The sequence below is a fragment of the Pongo pygmaeus genome, chromosome 12, assembly GCF_028885625.2.
Source record: "Pongo pygmaeus isolate AG05252 chromosome 12, NHGRI_mPonPyg2-v2.0_pri, whole genome shotgun sequence".
NCBI classification, from domain to species: domain Eukaryota; kingdom Metazoa; phylum Chordata; class Mammalia; order Primates; family Hominidae; genus Pongo; species Pongo pygmaeus.
Window position 1 is genome coordinate 55717101 of NC_072385.2, and position 16634 is coordinate 55733734.

The following is a 16634-nucleotide window of genomic DNA, read 5'->3' on the forward strand; positions in this document are numbered from 1 at the left end:
GCTTAATACCTGGGTGATGAAATAATCTGTACAACAAACACCCATGACACAAGTTTACCTATATAACAAGCCTGTGCATGTACCCTGAACTTAAAAGTTAAAAAAGGAGGTTTTCAGTAGTACACTTTGCTTCCAGAAATAATTTTCAAACCAATTTATTTCCACTGTTCAAAGCAGAATCAAAGTTTTGTTTCGCTTTGTTGTTTGCATTATCCAAATATTACTTATGTATCTTTAATTCTATATTCAGTTTTCTTTTGCAGGTTTCAACAGCAGACACTTACAAAAGCACATCAAATGTTTTAATGCAATTATTAATTCAATAACTTTATTCTTGTCCCAAACTGTATCATAACAGTGCAGCACTTTAAGATAAACCCTAATTCTTTAGGTTAAATGAGTAATCAGAATATTTTAGTTCTATTTTATTTTTGTCTCTCAAACAAGCTAGATATAATTATTATTATCTTATAAAGTTAATGTTTATTTAAATTTACCAACATGTTTCTCAACTTCTTCATTCAGTATTTCCCTGTTCATCTTGGGCTTTTCTTCTGGGATAATTTTCTTCTTTCCAGAGTCTGTCCTTTGGAAATTATTTTAACAGAGACTCATTGATGGGAAATTCTGTTTTTTAATTTATCTAAAAATGTCTTTATTCAACTGATTTTTTAATTATTTCTATCATTTATTTTCCTCAATGTGAATGTAGAAACCCAATAGTTTTGGGTTTCTCTTGTGTCTACAGAGAAATTATCCTTCAAGCTAATTGTCTTCTTTCTCTTGTGGAATTTGTGTTTACATGTATCTTTCCAGCTGCTTTCAATAATTTTTAGCCATATGTGTGTATATGTGTGTGTGTGTGTGTGTGTGTGTGTGTGTGTGTTCCATATTCTGTTACAGTTATGCCACCACTAAGAAACCTTCTTTTGATTATCACTAAGAATTTATAAGCATCATTATGTTGAATATTGTCTTTTGCCACTTTATTTTTTTCTCCTTCTGAAACTTCTAGCAAGAAATGAATAAATGTCTCTTTTTTTCATATTTTTCCAAACTTCTCTGAAAAACTAAACCTGCATCTGGAAAGAGTAATGCCATCCAGAATAAGCAAGGAATATACACCAAAGACAAGATAAAAAGAAACTCGAATTTTTAAAAGTTACATTATTGAAGGACATTCCCAATAACACAAGCAGTGTTTTATGGGAACTAACAAATGAAATCTACAAACTATTCAAGGGCAAATCACTGGTGAGACTAGATTTAGTTGCCTAAAAGCTTAAATGCAAAAAATAGATAAAAGTACAAAACAAAAAATATGAAAGTGTGAGGAAAGATCAGAGATTGGAAGTAACATCCAGGGGACTTAGCACATATATAATAATAAATATGAAGGAAGATAATAGAATAGACGAGATTATACAAAAGCAGAGAAATGTTCCCTGAGTTATAAAAAGCCCCGAAACTGCAGCCTGAATTGCCTCACCTACGCCAGGAAAAATTATGAGAAAAGACATGTATCTCAGTATTGTCTGTAAAATCCCTTAAGTCTTGTGAAAATTAAAAGTTTTGCATGCCTCTTGAAAGAAAGATGCATGATTTCCATAGGTAAAGCATCTGCTGCTTTGGACTCATCTGCAAAATGAGATATTGAAAAACTATGGAGTAGATGCTATAGCACGGGAAAAAAGAGCCTTGTGACCCCGGACACAAAGCAAGATAGACATAGGTATTTGGGGACATGCAAGAATTTAAAAAACGCTATCATCCACAAAAACATCTAAAGAAATACTTTAAAAATTAATCTTTTTAAAAAAGAACAAGAATGTGACATTAATACAAAAAAAAAAAACTGAAGAGGAAGTAGTGGAATCAGTAAACCCACCAAAAAATGCATGAAATAGTGAAAACATCTGTTGAATTCCATAAGGAAACACCAACAAAACCTTATGTTGTCAGAGATCAGAAGCAAAACTGAAAGCATTCTAAAGGCCTACCGAGAGGCATAAATAGGAAGATGAGGGAAAGAATAGTAAAAACATTATAAAAGGATCATTGTATTAATCCAATTTTTGTTGCTTGTAATAGAATATCTGAAAAGGTAATTTCTGTAGAAAATAAATGTATTTTTACAGTTTTGAGGCTCAAAGTCCAAGTTTGAGGGGCTACCCCTGCTGAGAGCCTTTTTGCTGGTGGAGACTCAAGGGGTTCCGAGCAGGTGCAGGGCATCACATAGCAAGGGGGCTGCATGTGCTAACATGTTAGCTCAGGGCTCTCTTCCCCATCCTTTAAAGCTACCAATTCTTCTCTTGTGATAACTGTTTAATTCATTAACTCACTAATCCATTAATCCACAAATGGAATAATTCATTCAGAGCTTTCATGATCACCTCTTAAAGGCCCCACCTCTCAACACTGCCACATTGGGAGATAAGTTTCCATATGAATTTTGGAGGCGACATCCAAACCATAGCAGTCATCCTATTGGAGTTTAGTAATTAAAAGAGAAACCGTGTGTTACCATCAGAAAAAAAAATTTGGGTTAACTTCGAAATTGTAGTAGAAAAATAGTTTCTGTTTCTGAGTTTTGAGCACTAAGAAAAAAATGTAACTTCCAGTTTTCTGAAAGGTAATGTGTCAATATTTATCAAATTTAAATATACTTGATGCAGCAATTCCATCTTCAGACATTTATTTTTATGATAAAATTCCACAGATAAATGTTTATCAGATGTTCTTCAAAGAAGTTTTTAAACCACTATAAATGCTTAGTGATAAGAGATTGATGAAATAAATTACAGTGCATTGCAAATGTAGTTTCTATAAAGTATGATGCTAAAAATAATTTGTTGACTTTAAAAAGCCTCTCTGATGATAATACAGCTTATGATATAGTACTATGTACTTCCTACAAATATCTATGTATGCATTAAAAAATGACCAGAGAAATAGATGACTAAATAGTTTCAGAGATCTTTCGTTTAATCTATTTCTGGTCAGTTTCCCTTATGTTTCTATATCATATCAATAGATCATAATGTTCATCCATAGTTTGAAAGTTTAAAACAATTTTAACTTAGAAATCAATGGGAAGAATATTATGATATAAAAAGAATTATCATATGATTCATAATTACACAAATGTTATTCATAACTTGTTATCAATTAGTCAACAGTAAAACAGTATTTCATTAACTCACATTGAAAATTAAGAAAGTATTAATCCAGAAAGAAGCTGAGTATACTTTTTTATTATAATAAACTTTCCAAATTTGTAGCAAATGAGTAGAAAATGTATTCAAATTACAAATGAAAGAGGGGGATTATTATTAACTTAGTATTTGCTAAAATTCACCAGTGCAGCCATCTGGGCCTGGGCTTTTGTTTGTGGTCATTGTTTTCAATTATCTTATCATTTACTAATTCTAAATTTTCTCCAGTAAATATGTATTACTAACAACATATTTTAAAATTATGTTAACTTATAAATTTAACAAATTTATTAAATTAATATTTAATAAAAATATTAAAGAGGCACAAGTAATAAAGCTAAAATTCAAATGAAAAATTAGGAAAGGCTCACTCCAGTAATCTCAACATTTTGGGAGGCCAAGGCAGGACAATTTCTTGAGGTCAGGAGTTTGAGACCAGCCCGGGCAACGTAGCAAAACCCTGTCTCTACAGAAAATTTAAACAATTAGCCAGGCATGGTGGTACACACCCGTAGTTCCAGCTACCAGGGAAGCTGAAGTGGGAGAATCACCTGAGCCCAGGAGTTCAAGGCTGCAGTAAGCCATAATCACACCATTGCACTCCAGCCTGGGCAAAAGAGCAAGATCCCATCTCTAAAAAACAGAAAGAAAAAGAAATGTGAGCTATTTTGCAAATAAATTGACAGTTTTGGAAGAACATTTTCTTTTTCAGTTTACTTGTACTTTACTCTTTCTTTTTGTTCCAGTTCTTCTGATGTCCTCAAATTGATTCAAATTCAATTAGAGAAATTTTTTTATCGAGAGCCTACTATTTGTTAGTCCATCAAATGATGACTAGAATAAAGCGATGAATAAAGATTGCTTACTTAAACATGATTCAAGTTCATTTAACCATATTTTCATGAGGTAAATTTTCCTCCAATTTTGAATAAAAAAAAATTTCCCATGCTGTAAATTTTTCAGCATTACACCACCACCACCACCACCACCATAAAAACAAAACCTGTCTAGGTACATTAGGTATTTTAATATTAAATAGCAATTTGCTTTAGGTATTTTAATATTAAATAGCAATTTGCTTTGTACTTAAATGGAAGATGAATCTCCAATTCCGTAAATGTAAAAAAGAATAAGATCATAGGAAATGTAGACGTCTGCATTTACTTAGAGATGGAATCAAAATTAGGTCCTTCTGAGAGCCTGTAAGGCTGAACTGTACTGAAACAGCTCATGGCAATTTACCATTTTAGTATTCACCCTATGGTATATAAGTACATCACAAGCATGGCAAGAGGAATCTCTAGAATCTAAAACAATGTATTTTGCTTTTGATGATATGCTTTTGCTGTTCACATTGTCCATTTAAGTCATATACTTTGGTAAATTTTTAGATGTCTTTTTTTTTTTACTTCAAAATTATGTTTATTGGTGAGTGAGTTTAACTTTTGTGATAAAGCTTCTTGTTAAAATATTTTTAATATTAAATGATCACTTCAGTCATAATTTCATGGTTAGAGCATTCACTGAAAGACATTTAAACTTATTTACTTTCCCTTCAATCTCACATATTCATAGTTAAAAATTTTAGGTTCTATGTAGTAGGCTCCTGTAGTGACCTTTTGAGAGACTTTTGAAAAAAAAAATTTCGTGTGGTCTTCAAATTTTATTTGAAGAAAACATTTATATTGTAAAGGCATATAAAATATAAGAAATTATTAAGTACTTAAAAATGGAAAAACACACATCACACATGCACAGAGTGTCAGGTTATTCTTACTTTCTAGAATGGCTTCCTCAATGTAAAGTTTTTGGTTTTGATTTGAAGCTAAAAAAACAAGTTCTAAAATTCTCCAACCCTGTGAAACATTCCCAAATTAACACAATGTCAATTTTTTGAATCGTGTTAGAGAAAATCCAATAATCTACAAATTTAATCTTCATAGATTTAACAAATATGGAATTGGTTTGCTAGTGCTTTTGAGTCATAGACTGACTTTTATCATATGAATATTTCACTTAAAATGATAAAAACATCAGGATGCGGAATCTACTTTGTTTTAGGTGTTTTGGAAATCATCATTCAAATCATAAAGCTATTTTTAAATTATAAGCTCATATTTATCTACTTTTATAAAGAAGTTTGAAATATAAATATACCTTAGATTTAACTGAATGATTGTGCCTTTCAAATCATTCGATTGTTATTTAAACTACATACTTTGGGCAATTACAACCCTCAGGAATTCTACTTTCTGTCAAGATGGAATAATATGGATAAATTTATTCTGAAATGATGGAAGACAGATGAAATTATAAAACAATGGCTTATAAGACACTGGAAATCAGGCCACAAGGAACAGTGATTTCTGAGAGATGGCAAACAAATAAGGTGAGCCTATGATAAATGCAGCTTGAGAACGTTTCTAGGCTGAGGATTGAGGTGCACAGGAGGATACTGGTGGACCCCTGAAATTGAAGAGATAGATCTGAGAGTCCAAGAGACTTAAGTGGCAAAAATTCACGGGATGGAGGACTGGATAAAATAGTGCTGTACAGAGAGAGGATTCCAGAGATCTGCAGAGGTTCCCCTTTGAGTATTTAGCTGACTACTGATGAGTGCAATTATGTGAGAAAATTAGCCATGGATGGAGAAAGAACCTACCTGAAAAGATGAGAGGTAACAGTGCCCCGTACTCACACAGGTCCAAGAATAGTGCCTCTCCCCACCATAAAGTGAGAAACTTCATGATTCACAGGAAATTGTGTAGAGTGCAGACTGGCTGTACCTTAGCAGTGGGAAATGAGGGGAATAATCAGACCCAAATTGAATCCTTGCTCAGGTCCTGACAAATTTTAAAAGTAAAACCCAGAAGGATGAAACTGTTTTCAAGTAACTACTGCATATCAGAAAAAAACCCCAAACTAGGAATACAGTACCATCTCCAGGAATACAAGTATTTATCAACCAGAGAACTGTACTACATGAAATGTTAAAGGAAGTCCTTTAAACAGAAGGAAAATGTCACTAAATAAAAATATTGATTTACACAAAGAAATAAAGAGTGCTGGAAGTGGTGGCTACCTAAGTAAATATACAAGATTTTTTTCTTACAGTTTAAATATCTTAAAGGTAAGTGATCCTTTAAACAAAATTAATGACAATGCAATAGGGAGTTTATATCCATAAAAATAAAATATATGACAACAATGGCACAAAGGACAGGAGAACAAAATGGGAGTATATCATTGTGAGGTTCTTACACTATATGTGAAGTGATGTAATATCACTTGAAGGTAGAATGTAAAAAGTGACAGGTGTTTAGTATAAACCACAAAACATGCACTGAAATAACAAAAAAAGAATTACAGCTAACACGGGAGGTGAAATGGAATCCCAGAAAGAAATTTATTTAAAATAAGGCAGATGAAGAGGATAGGGGAACAAAGTAAGATGGGGAAACTGCAGAACAAATAGGAAGATGATTAACTTAAACCTAAGGATATCAATCATCACATTAAATGTAAGTAATCTGACTACCTTAAATAAAAACAGAATATGAGATTGCATTTGTTAGAAAAAGCAAAATCCCACTTTATGCCTCCTAAAACAAACACACATTAAGTATACAGAAACGACGCTAACACAAATTTTAAAAAATCTGTAATGACTATATTAATATCAAAGTAAATTTCATAGCAAAGAATATTACTGAAGACAAAAAAGTTTATTTCATAATACTAAAGGTTCAATCCAAGAGGACATACCAATCCTAAATATTTATATACCAAATAAGTGAGATTCAAAATATAAGAGCTTACAGAACTCAAAGATAAATAGATAAATCCACACTTATAGTTGGAAGTTTGAATACTTTTCTCTTGATAAATGATATAAAAAGTAAATAAAAAACAGTAAGAATATAAATGATCTGAACAACACTCAACAAATATGACCTAATTGCCATTTATAGGATACCACACTCAACAATAAGGGTAGTATACATTCTTTTGAAGATCACATGGAACATTTACAGAGAAGACCATATTCTGGACCGTTGAAAATTTCTAAGTATATTTAGAATAAATCGCATTATATGAATAATATTCCCTGGCAACAATGGAATAAAATTAGAAATCAAAAACAGAAAGATTGCAGGAAAATCTGCAACTATTTGGAAACTAACACACCCATAAATGAAAGACGAAATAAAAGTGGAAATTAGGAATTCTTTGAACTGAAAGAAAAAAAGCTACAACATATCGAAATTTGTGAATTGCCAATAGAACAGTAGTAATGTGGAATTCATGCCACTGAAAACCATTATTAGAAAAGAACAAAGGTTTCAAATCAGCATCTACCTGAAGAAATTTAAAAAAGAACAAATGTAACCAAAGTAAACAGAAAAACGAAAAAAAGGTCAGAGAGAAAATCAGGGATATACAAAATAAACAACAATAAAAAAATAGAGACAAACTATTATAGCACAAGTTGGTTTTTTGAAGAGCAATACGCCTGTAGTCCCAGCTGCTCGGGAGTCTGAGGCAGAAGAATGGCGTGAACCCGGGAGGTGGAGCTTGCAGTGAGCCTAGATGGCGCCACTGCACTCCAGCCTGGGCGATGGAGCCAGACTCCGTCTCAAAAAAAAAAAAAAAAAAAAAAATTGACATTAAAAATACTATTTAAAATAGCATTAAAATGTGAAATAGAGATAAATCTGACAAAAGATATGGAAGACCTGTACAGTGACAACTACAAAACATTTGATGAGATTAAATAATACCTAACTAAATAGAGGGAGGTATTATATTCATGGGTAAGAAGATCCAATATTGTCAAGTTGTTCCTTCTCTCCAAAGTTTTCTATAAGTTCAATGTAATCCAAATCAAAATGTTAGCAGATACATTTTTTTAATTGATGAATTCTAAAATCCATATAGAAATACAGTGGACCTAGAATAACAAAAACAACTTTGAAAACATAGAACAAAGTTGGAGAACTCACGCTGTGTGATGTCAATAGTTATTATAAAGTTGCGGTAAACAAGACAGTGTGGTAGCATGCCAAGTTCTGTAAAATAGATCAGTGGAACAGAATGAAGATTCCAGAAACAGACTCACACATATATGGGCAAATGATATTTGAAAAAGATACTTCTGTTGTTCACTCTTGTTAAATAAAAAGAAGGAAGGAATTTTGGACTCTTATTTGAACCAGATCTGCTGTGACTTTTCAAATTTGTTCCTTCTAACCTCATTGTACTCCATAGTGAGGGTGTATCATATGCATTAATACCCTTTTTTACTGTTTTTTAATAACCTTTATTATTTTACTGATTATGAAAAGAATACATGTTATTCATAGAAAATATGAATAATGCAGAAAATTAAGAAGAATATAAGGCTCATCTATAATCCTGCCACACAAAGATAACCACTGTAATTTTATTATTATTATTATTATACTTTAAGTTCTAGGGTACATGTGCACAACATGCAGATTTGTTACGTAGGTATACATGTGCCATGTTGGTGTGCTGCACCCATTAACTCGTCATTTACATTAGGTATTTCTCCAAACGCTATCCCTCCCCCATCCCCCCACCCCCCAACAGGCCCCGGTGTATGATGTCCCTCCAATCCGTGTCTATGTGTTCTCATCATTCAACTCCCACTTATGAGTGAGAACATGAGGTGTTTTGTTTTCTGTCCTTCTGATATTTTGCTGAGAATGATGGTTTCAGTTTCATCCATGTCCCTGCAAAGGACATGACCTCATCCTGTTTTATGTCTGCATAGTATTCCATGGTGCTACATATGTGCCACATTTTCTTTATCCAGTCTATTTTTGATGGATATTTGGGTTGGTTCCAAGTCTTTGCTATTGTGAATAGTACCACAATAAATGTTAAATTGAATATAATTGTGAAAATTGGGGAAAAAAGTTGTACGGATTATAACACAACAACATCCTTGAACACTAAATCCACAAAAGAATCTGTGAGAACCAGAGAAACCTTCATCATTGTCACTTGAAATGACATTCCTGCCTACCTTTTAAAAGAGAATCATTAGCCTGATCATTATGGTAAAACAAACAAACATAAATGTGTTTGTTTTCCTTTAGAGTTTTACACACAGTTCATCTTCGCCGAATTTTTGAAACACGCAAACTTGAAATTAAACAGTGTGCATTATTTTTGTTTCTGGTTTCTTTTGCTCAGAATTATGTTTGTGAGGTTCATTCATGTTTTTTAGGCCTAGTTTGTTTATTTGTCAGTATTGATAAGTTATATTTTTCTAGCATATTGCTATTCCACTTACATTTTCAATTTTATTGGCATAAATATTTTCATAATATGCATTTTTAGTGGTTTAGTATCTGCTGCAACTAGGTGGATATTCTAATTCCTTTCATGAATAATTTGTTTACTTTCCTTTTTGTGATCATTCTTGTCATTTATTTTATTAATTTTTGGATCTCTTGGAACTGACTCTGGTTTTCTTAATCCTCTGTGTTGTGCCTTTGTTTTTGTTTTTTGTTTTTTGTTTTTCCAAGCTTTTGGAGAATTTCCTTAGGTATTCTTTTTTATGTTAGGAGGATATGGAATACATACACTGAAATTTCTTTAATTTTGTTTCCAATTTAATTTTAAATCATGAAGAATGCTTATAGTTTAAGCTTTTGAGAATCCTTAATCATCAAACAAACATCAGTGACAGAAGCTTGCTTTTCCTAGAATGACACTGATGCTTTACCAGCCAAATGCTAGGCAAGGGCAGTAGTGCTGGTCTTTTTGGCTTGCTTCTCCTGGTGCAGAGCAGCATCCCTATGGGGGAGTTGGGGTGAGGGAGATGAATGCCCCACTATTCTTAGGTAGAGGGAGGGAGCTCACAGTCTCCAGACTACACTCACTTGGAGCATGGAGCTTGAGGGAATAAGAAATGCCAGTGTCTTGCCCTTTCCTGGGAGATTCCACAGCCCTTGACTGGGAACTGGGGGGTGAAGGGAACCTAAGCTTCTTAGCCATACCCACTCAGAGTGGGGCTTTGATCACACTGACCTGAGGGTAGGAGGCAAAAATGGGTATGGCTCAAGTGCCACAGACTCTCACTCCTCTTTCTAAGATTTAGTAGATTTCCTTGAACAAATGTTTCTTCATTTGATATATGCCCTTAGTGTTGTAGGACTTTCTCCTTAGTTCAGCTAAAACCGGGTTCTTGTCACATGACTGGGAAAGATTAGACTCACGGACACATAGAAGGGTGAGGAGCATAATTTGTTGGGCAAAAAGGAAAAAAAAAAACGCAGCAAAGTGAGATGGAGTCCTCCTAGTAGGCCCTCCACCGCACAGATTGAATCCCAGGTCACCACACAGGAATTGAAGAGGCCAGGTCTCTCAAACTCTATCATTAGACCGCCTGTCTTTACAATTAGGAATTGTAGAGGACAGGTCTCTTAAACTCTATCATTAGATCGCCTGTCTTTACAATTAGGAATTGAAGAGGCCAGGTCTCCTGTCTCTAACTCCTACCTCCTGTCTAAATTAGGACAAAATTTCCAAAGACTTTTATATATGTATATTGTATATAGACACAAACCTACAACAAAATTTATATATGTATACTAATTTTTCCAGTTATGATTGCTTCACTAGGGAGCATATCCACAGAGGGCCTCATGCTGTCATTCTGCAAGTTGTCTTTCAAATTTTTTTCTTTCTGTTCATTTATGCATTTATATTGTTGCCTATCTGCTTCCCCCCAAATAAGTATATCCTTTAAAACAGAGGTCATCAAATTACTTCCTATACATGAAATCTGTCCCACTGCCTGATTTTGTAAATATTTATTGTAGTACAGTCATCACCATGTGCTTATATATAGTCTATGCCTGCCTTTGTTAGGTTTGTATCACTACATCAGAGATAAGCCGTTATAACAAAAGCCACATGGCCACAAAGCCAAAATATTTGCTGTCCTGCCGTTTACAGAAAAACATTTGCCAACTCTGCTTTAGAGTATTCGAGTATTCATATTTCCCATCCTTCTCTTGATTTTTTTCAACTCCTGGTTTTAGATGATATATTTTTCAACTTTTAGTTCTATACATATATTTGAAATTTCTTTACAGCATTACATTTAATAATACACATATTTTATAATAATTTTCTAGTATTAATTCTTGTTACCCTCATCATATTGCCTGCTTTTTTTATTTTAAAAAAAGGAATTTTTATTTGTTGGTTAGAACATTTTTTTCAAGAATTTTCCTTATGTTAATTGTATGGATGCTACCTCTTTAAATTCTTCCATAACTACAAATTCTTTCTTTTTCCCTGACAGGTGAAACTATTATAACTGGAAAGAAGATTTTTGGGTCTCTGTACCTTACTTTGAATAGTTTATATGTTGCTCTTCACTTTTAGTCTTCTTCTAAAGGATAAGTCTATTGTTAAATTTTCTTTCTCTATTAAGATATTTATCTTCTACTAATAAGATCATTTTCTTTAATCTCAGAATTCAAGAATTTCACTATTGACAATTATTAATATTAATATTGAATTTTAATTTTGTTACTCAATATTGATACTGAATTTCGTTTTTCTTTTAGTCTTTCCCAGGCCTTACAGAAGCCCTCCAGTCTGCAGACTCAATTACTTATTTACATAATGAATATTTTTCTCTACTAATTGAGTCAATCTGTCTCTCTAATTTTCTGTTTTATGGAAAGCCTATGTGCTCCATGTTACAATTCATGTAAATTTACATCAAGTTGCTATCTTTTGCTCATTTTTTCATATCTTTTCAGTTTTGCTATGAATATTAAATTATTTCTTCCACAAGAAATTCCAGAAGATTAATTGGTTCTTAGTAGTTACCCGCAAACTTCTACTTTGTGTATTAAATTTTTAAATTCAATAGACCAGGCTTAACGGCTCATGCCTGTAATCCCAGCACTTTGGGAGCCCAAGATGAACAGATCTCTCGAGTCCAAGAGTTCAATACCACCCTGGGCAACATGGACAAACCCTAATCTTTACCAAATAAAAAAATACATATTTTTTGATATATATATAATCAAAATTCTTGATTCAGGTTCTTGAAAATATTTTATCTGTTAATTTAATCTTCTTAAAAACCTCTTTATTATTCTTTGTATTTAAATTTCCCATGTGGATTTCCAAGTTCTACTTCAGTGGGAACTCCTGTTCTTTATATTCAGCTTCATCTTTTTCTTGGTGACCTGCATTCACCTAAGTTCAGCAGTACTCAACATTGGCTGCACATTGGAATCAACTGTGGTGTTTTTGAAGTTACACTTTATTGGCTTCCAAAAGGGCTTGTAGAGCGTGCAATTGTCCCGGTGAGATGCTCTTCAATGAGCTGTCAAGGTTGAGTTCTACTACTTCACTTGGTTGTTGGTTTCGCTTCATTATGGTTTGGTAAACTCTCTACCCTTGTCTCTCTTACCTGTTAACTGAACAAAAATTATGACATTGGAAGCTAGAGCATTAACATTGGATCAAAAGTTAGAAGACTCATGCTGAGATACTGCATAGCCATAAATTGAAAAAAACTAAGCTCCCCAAATCATAATTGCCCTTAGATCATAAACCTGAAAAATTGACTTTTTAAAAAATTAAAATATAACTCATATAATACACGGTAAATTTTGGTTTCATTTTACAGATCCTTTACCAGTATCTTAAATAAAATAAATACTCACAGGGGCTAAACTCTATCCCAAGCAGGATGGTGGTAGTGGGGACAAGTGAGAGAGGGTGGGAAAAATGTCCTCAGATGCCCTCCATGTTTTCTTGGGCAAGTGCTAGTTCTCCTCTACCTACATGTCTTTTTTTCTATGTAAATCACAATTGGGCATGATGCCTACACTACCTCATTCATAAATCTGAATATTTTTAGATTAAGAATAAGGGGGTTTAAAATAATTTGCTAATATCAACTTCTCTCTAAGTATTTGAGTCCACGTAGCCCAAATAACCTCTGCCTCTAATACACTCTACAATTCTAGTTGGCTTATCCAAAGAGAATTTCACCGTTAATATGAATCTTGAGGTAAATCATTTTTCTCTTCTATGCTACTCTGAACTTTGTCTCATTGAACTAAAATAAAGCCACTAATTTTAACAATTATCCATATACTTTTTTCTATAATTGTGCAGTTTGTGACCACATATCTTGTCTTGATAATACAAGTTCATGATATTGTGGTCAGCACCTTATTCTTCTTCATAATCTCTTTGAACCCTGGCATTATGTTAGACAAATGACATATATTATATTAATATGACATTTTTATCATTAAACTAGTTATATGCATATACTATAAGAAAATGAAAACATTATAGAAGCATAAAACTCAGAAAATCTACTGTATTCCCATTCTTCAAAGGAATAATTTATAAACAGTTAAACATATTAATTTATAGTTAGTTTTCTGTTGGTATGCTATCTTCTATTGAATATATCATTAACTTTTTAGAAATGAGGTCTTTCTATAAATACTCTTCAGCAGTTTACTGTCTGTCACCAATAAAAAATCTTAAGCATTTTTGATGTTAGTGTACAGTTTTGTAATTAATTTATTATAAGAGCTAAATAATTTCATTGCTATTTTTGATTTAATAGAAATATCCTTATACTATGAGGCTTAAGTGAAATTTATAATTTTTTATACAAACAGGGTGTTTAACATTACACATTTAATATAAAGATAGACAAATATTGGGGAAAGTGTAGTGTCATGTTTTAGGGTTAAAGCTGAGCTAAGTATGAAAATTTTTCCTTCTGAACACCTGTTTTCTTCATCCTCCTCCTTAGAATCTTTCTTTCCCCTTCTTTATGGTTCCTGAACTGATAAAAATGAGCTGCATTTGCTTTCTTTATTGGAATACAGTCCTCGCATGACAAGACTAAGTGAAAGAGAACATGTTTTCCAGGGGAAGAAAGCATGGACTACTGCATAAGTCTAGCTTCAGTCTAGGCTTAAGAGTAGAAATCATTTTCTTTTATATTTGTAGCCTGATTAGCTTAGCTCTCTAGAGCATTAAAACACAGATTTCAGGAATAAATAAGTCTGAAAACCAACAGTTCAGGCATATATGATACTCTGCTAGAGCCCTAAAAACTTAATTAGAAATTAAATTAATTATTGGAGGTTGACCTCATATATTTACATCTTCTCAATTTAATAATAAAATAAAAGAGTTTATATTCCCAAGGACAAAGAGAACTGGAGGGAAGGCCACAGTGGATCTGATATTTCAACAAAATTTGAAGACTAAAAGGGAAGTAGAAGAGTGGTAAACTGATTTAGGAAGCAAAGTTATTATCTGAGTGACTGCAGTGTGGAATGCCAATGAGCTAAAAGCCGATTGTGTCACAGAGCCTTCTATAGTCTTATGGGAAGAAATTGAGTACGGCAAAAGGCTGGGACTGGAAAGAAAGACTTGTCAAAAATCTGAGTACAGTGCAGTTAGAATCGCCAGATACTATTTATCATTGGGAGTCATCCAGCAATACCCATTTTCTACATGGTAGAGAACATGGTATAGTCTGTGAGTAATTTGAATGTGAGGTACTTCAGATGCAGAAGCACAGGCCACTCGGGAAGTCCGGAGTAAGTTACCTGTTGAAAACTGAAAGATTGATTTAAAAACTTACGCATCAGCTGTGGCACGTTTACCTTTTCCTGGGTCCAGCTTTTGCAAAGCAAATGGGTGGGTTTATACCCTATAAACAAGAGAGAGGCAAAAGAAATTCCCAGGTACACAAAATGTCACCAGCGCAAGGCACCGACAAGTTTACTGTGATCCTTGAGGATTGAGTTCTGAAAGAAGATCTCCATGTATGAACGGGAGAAGTGTGAAGAACATTAAATAGCTATATGTTTGGAGGGTGTACCTTTGGTAACATTTTTGACACATATATGGCCGATCTATTACAGCATTTGGAATAAAATAGAAGTAGAAACCTTATTTAGAAAAAAATAAAAAGAAATAACTGCAGGAAGAAACAAACAATTTAAAGGGGTTAATTTTGAGAATTGGGGTTGAAGTAGATATAGAGGCATTGGCAAGTTGTTTTTCATTGTAAGTATTTTTAGGCTTTATTTTATCTTTTTAAATTATGGGCTTACACTACTTTAACAAAGTATTTTTAAAAATAATATTTAGGAATTCAGAGATAAGACAAACATTAGTTTACCAATTGTTCCCTTCAATTGTTTGCTTCATTTATAGCTTGCCTTTGTTGATCATTCATAAAATCATGCATATTTAAATACCTATATGATTGAATTAATTATTTGAATAAGACATATTATCAGAAAAATATGAAACCCTTTTTATACCATTTACATAACAGGACTTTGGACAATAGAAAAAAGTTGAAAGATAAAAAAAGTAATAAGTTAAAATACTTTTGGTGAAAGTGAAAGAAGTTAAAAGTAAACAGGTAAAATAAAGTTGCTTTTTTAAAGATAGGGTCTTGCTCTCTTGCCCAGGCCAGACTGCAGTGGCACAGTCATAGCTTACTGCAGCCCCAAACTGGTGGGCTGAAGTGATCCTCCAGCTTCAGCCTCCCAAGTAGCTGGGACTACAGGCACAGGCCACCAAACCCGGCTAATTTTTAAAGATTTTTGTTTTGGTAGAGATGGGGTCTTGTTGTATTGCTTAGGCTGGTCTCAAACTCCTGGTCTCCAGCGATCCCCCTCCCTCAGTCCCTGAAAGTGTTGGGATTATAGGTGTGACCCATTGCACCTGGCCTAAAGTTGTTTTTAAAGAAGCAGATGTCCGTAACAGAGCAGAAGCAGAATAAAGCACAGCAAAGAAACGGAAACCTTAAAGCATGAACAATTTGAATTTTTAGGTTTTCAAATAAATTATAGTCTGTAGTGGGTGCTACACAGCAAAAACGTAAATTTGTAACTCTCAAATAAAAACACTAATACATGTTGTTAAAAATATTGTCCTGGAAGCATAATTTATCTTGTACCTTCTGGCGGAAACAGTCAAGGTAATCATCAAGACTGTTTCTTCTTTCTCACAGGGAGCTAAACAACATTTACCAGCCTACCACAGAGCTTTGGGGGAGGAGGTTATATGATCAAGCTTTAGACAACAAAAAGTGATCGGAAGGTATGTGCTTTACTTCCAGTCTGTCCATAAAATCTTCCATATGTTTTCCTCTAAACTCTTTTTAATTTATTTTGCTTGATACTAATGATCACTGAACTCTTGGAAGCCCTTTGTAATAGATGGCAGAACTCCAAATGAAGGAAGCCTGGATACAAATATCACCATTGCTTTGAGAAACATCAATCAGAGACATTTATTTTTACTCTGTATGATCAAAAAATAAATTTCCATCCCATTTGAGCCATTACACAGTTTTTG

At 33.3% G+C, this 16634-nt stretch overlaps 1 long non-coding RNA gene across 1 annotated transcript in view; it reads left to right on the top strand.

Annotated features, from left to right (window-relative positions):
- The window catches only part of LOC129030274 (uncharacterized), a 552505-nt gene extending 538320 nt beyond the window's left edge, over window positions 1-14185 (top strand). The window contains exon 4 of the long non-coding RNA XR_008500600.1: window positions 14059-14185. This is a non-coding gene — a long non-coding RNA (uncharacterized LOC129030274). The remainder of the gene's footprint in view (window positions 1-14058) is intronic.
- The last annotated feature ends 2449 nt before the right edge of the window (window positions 14186-16634 follow it).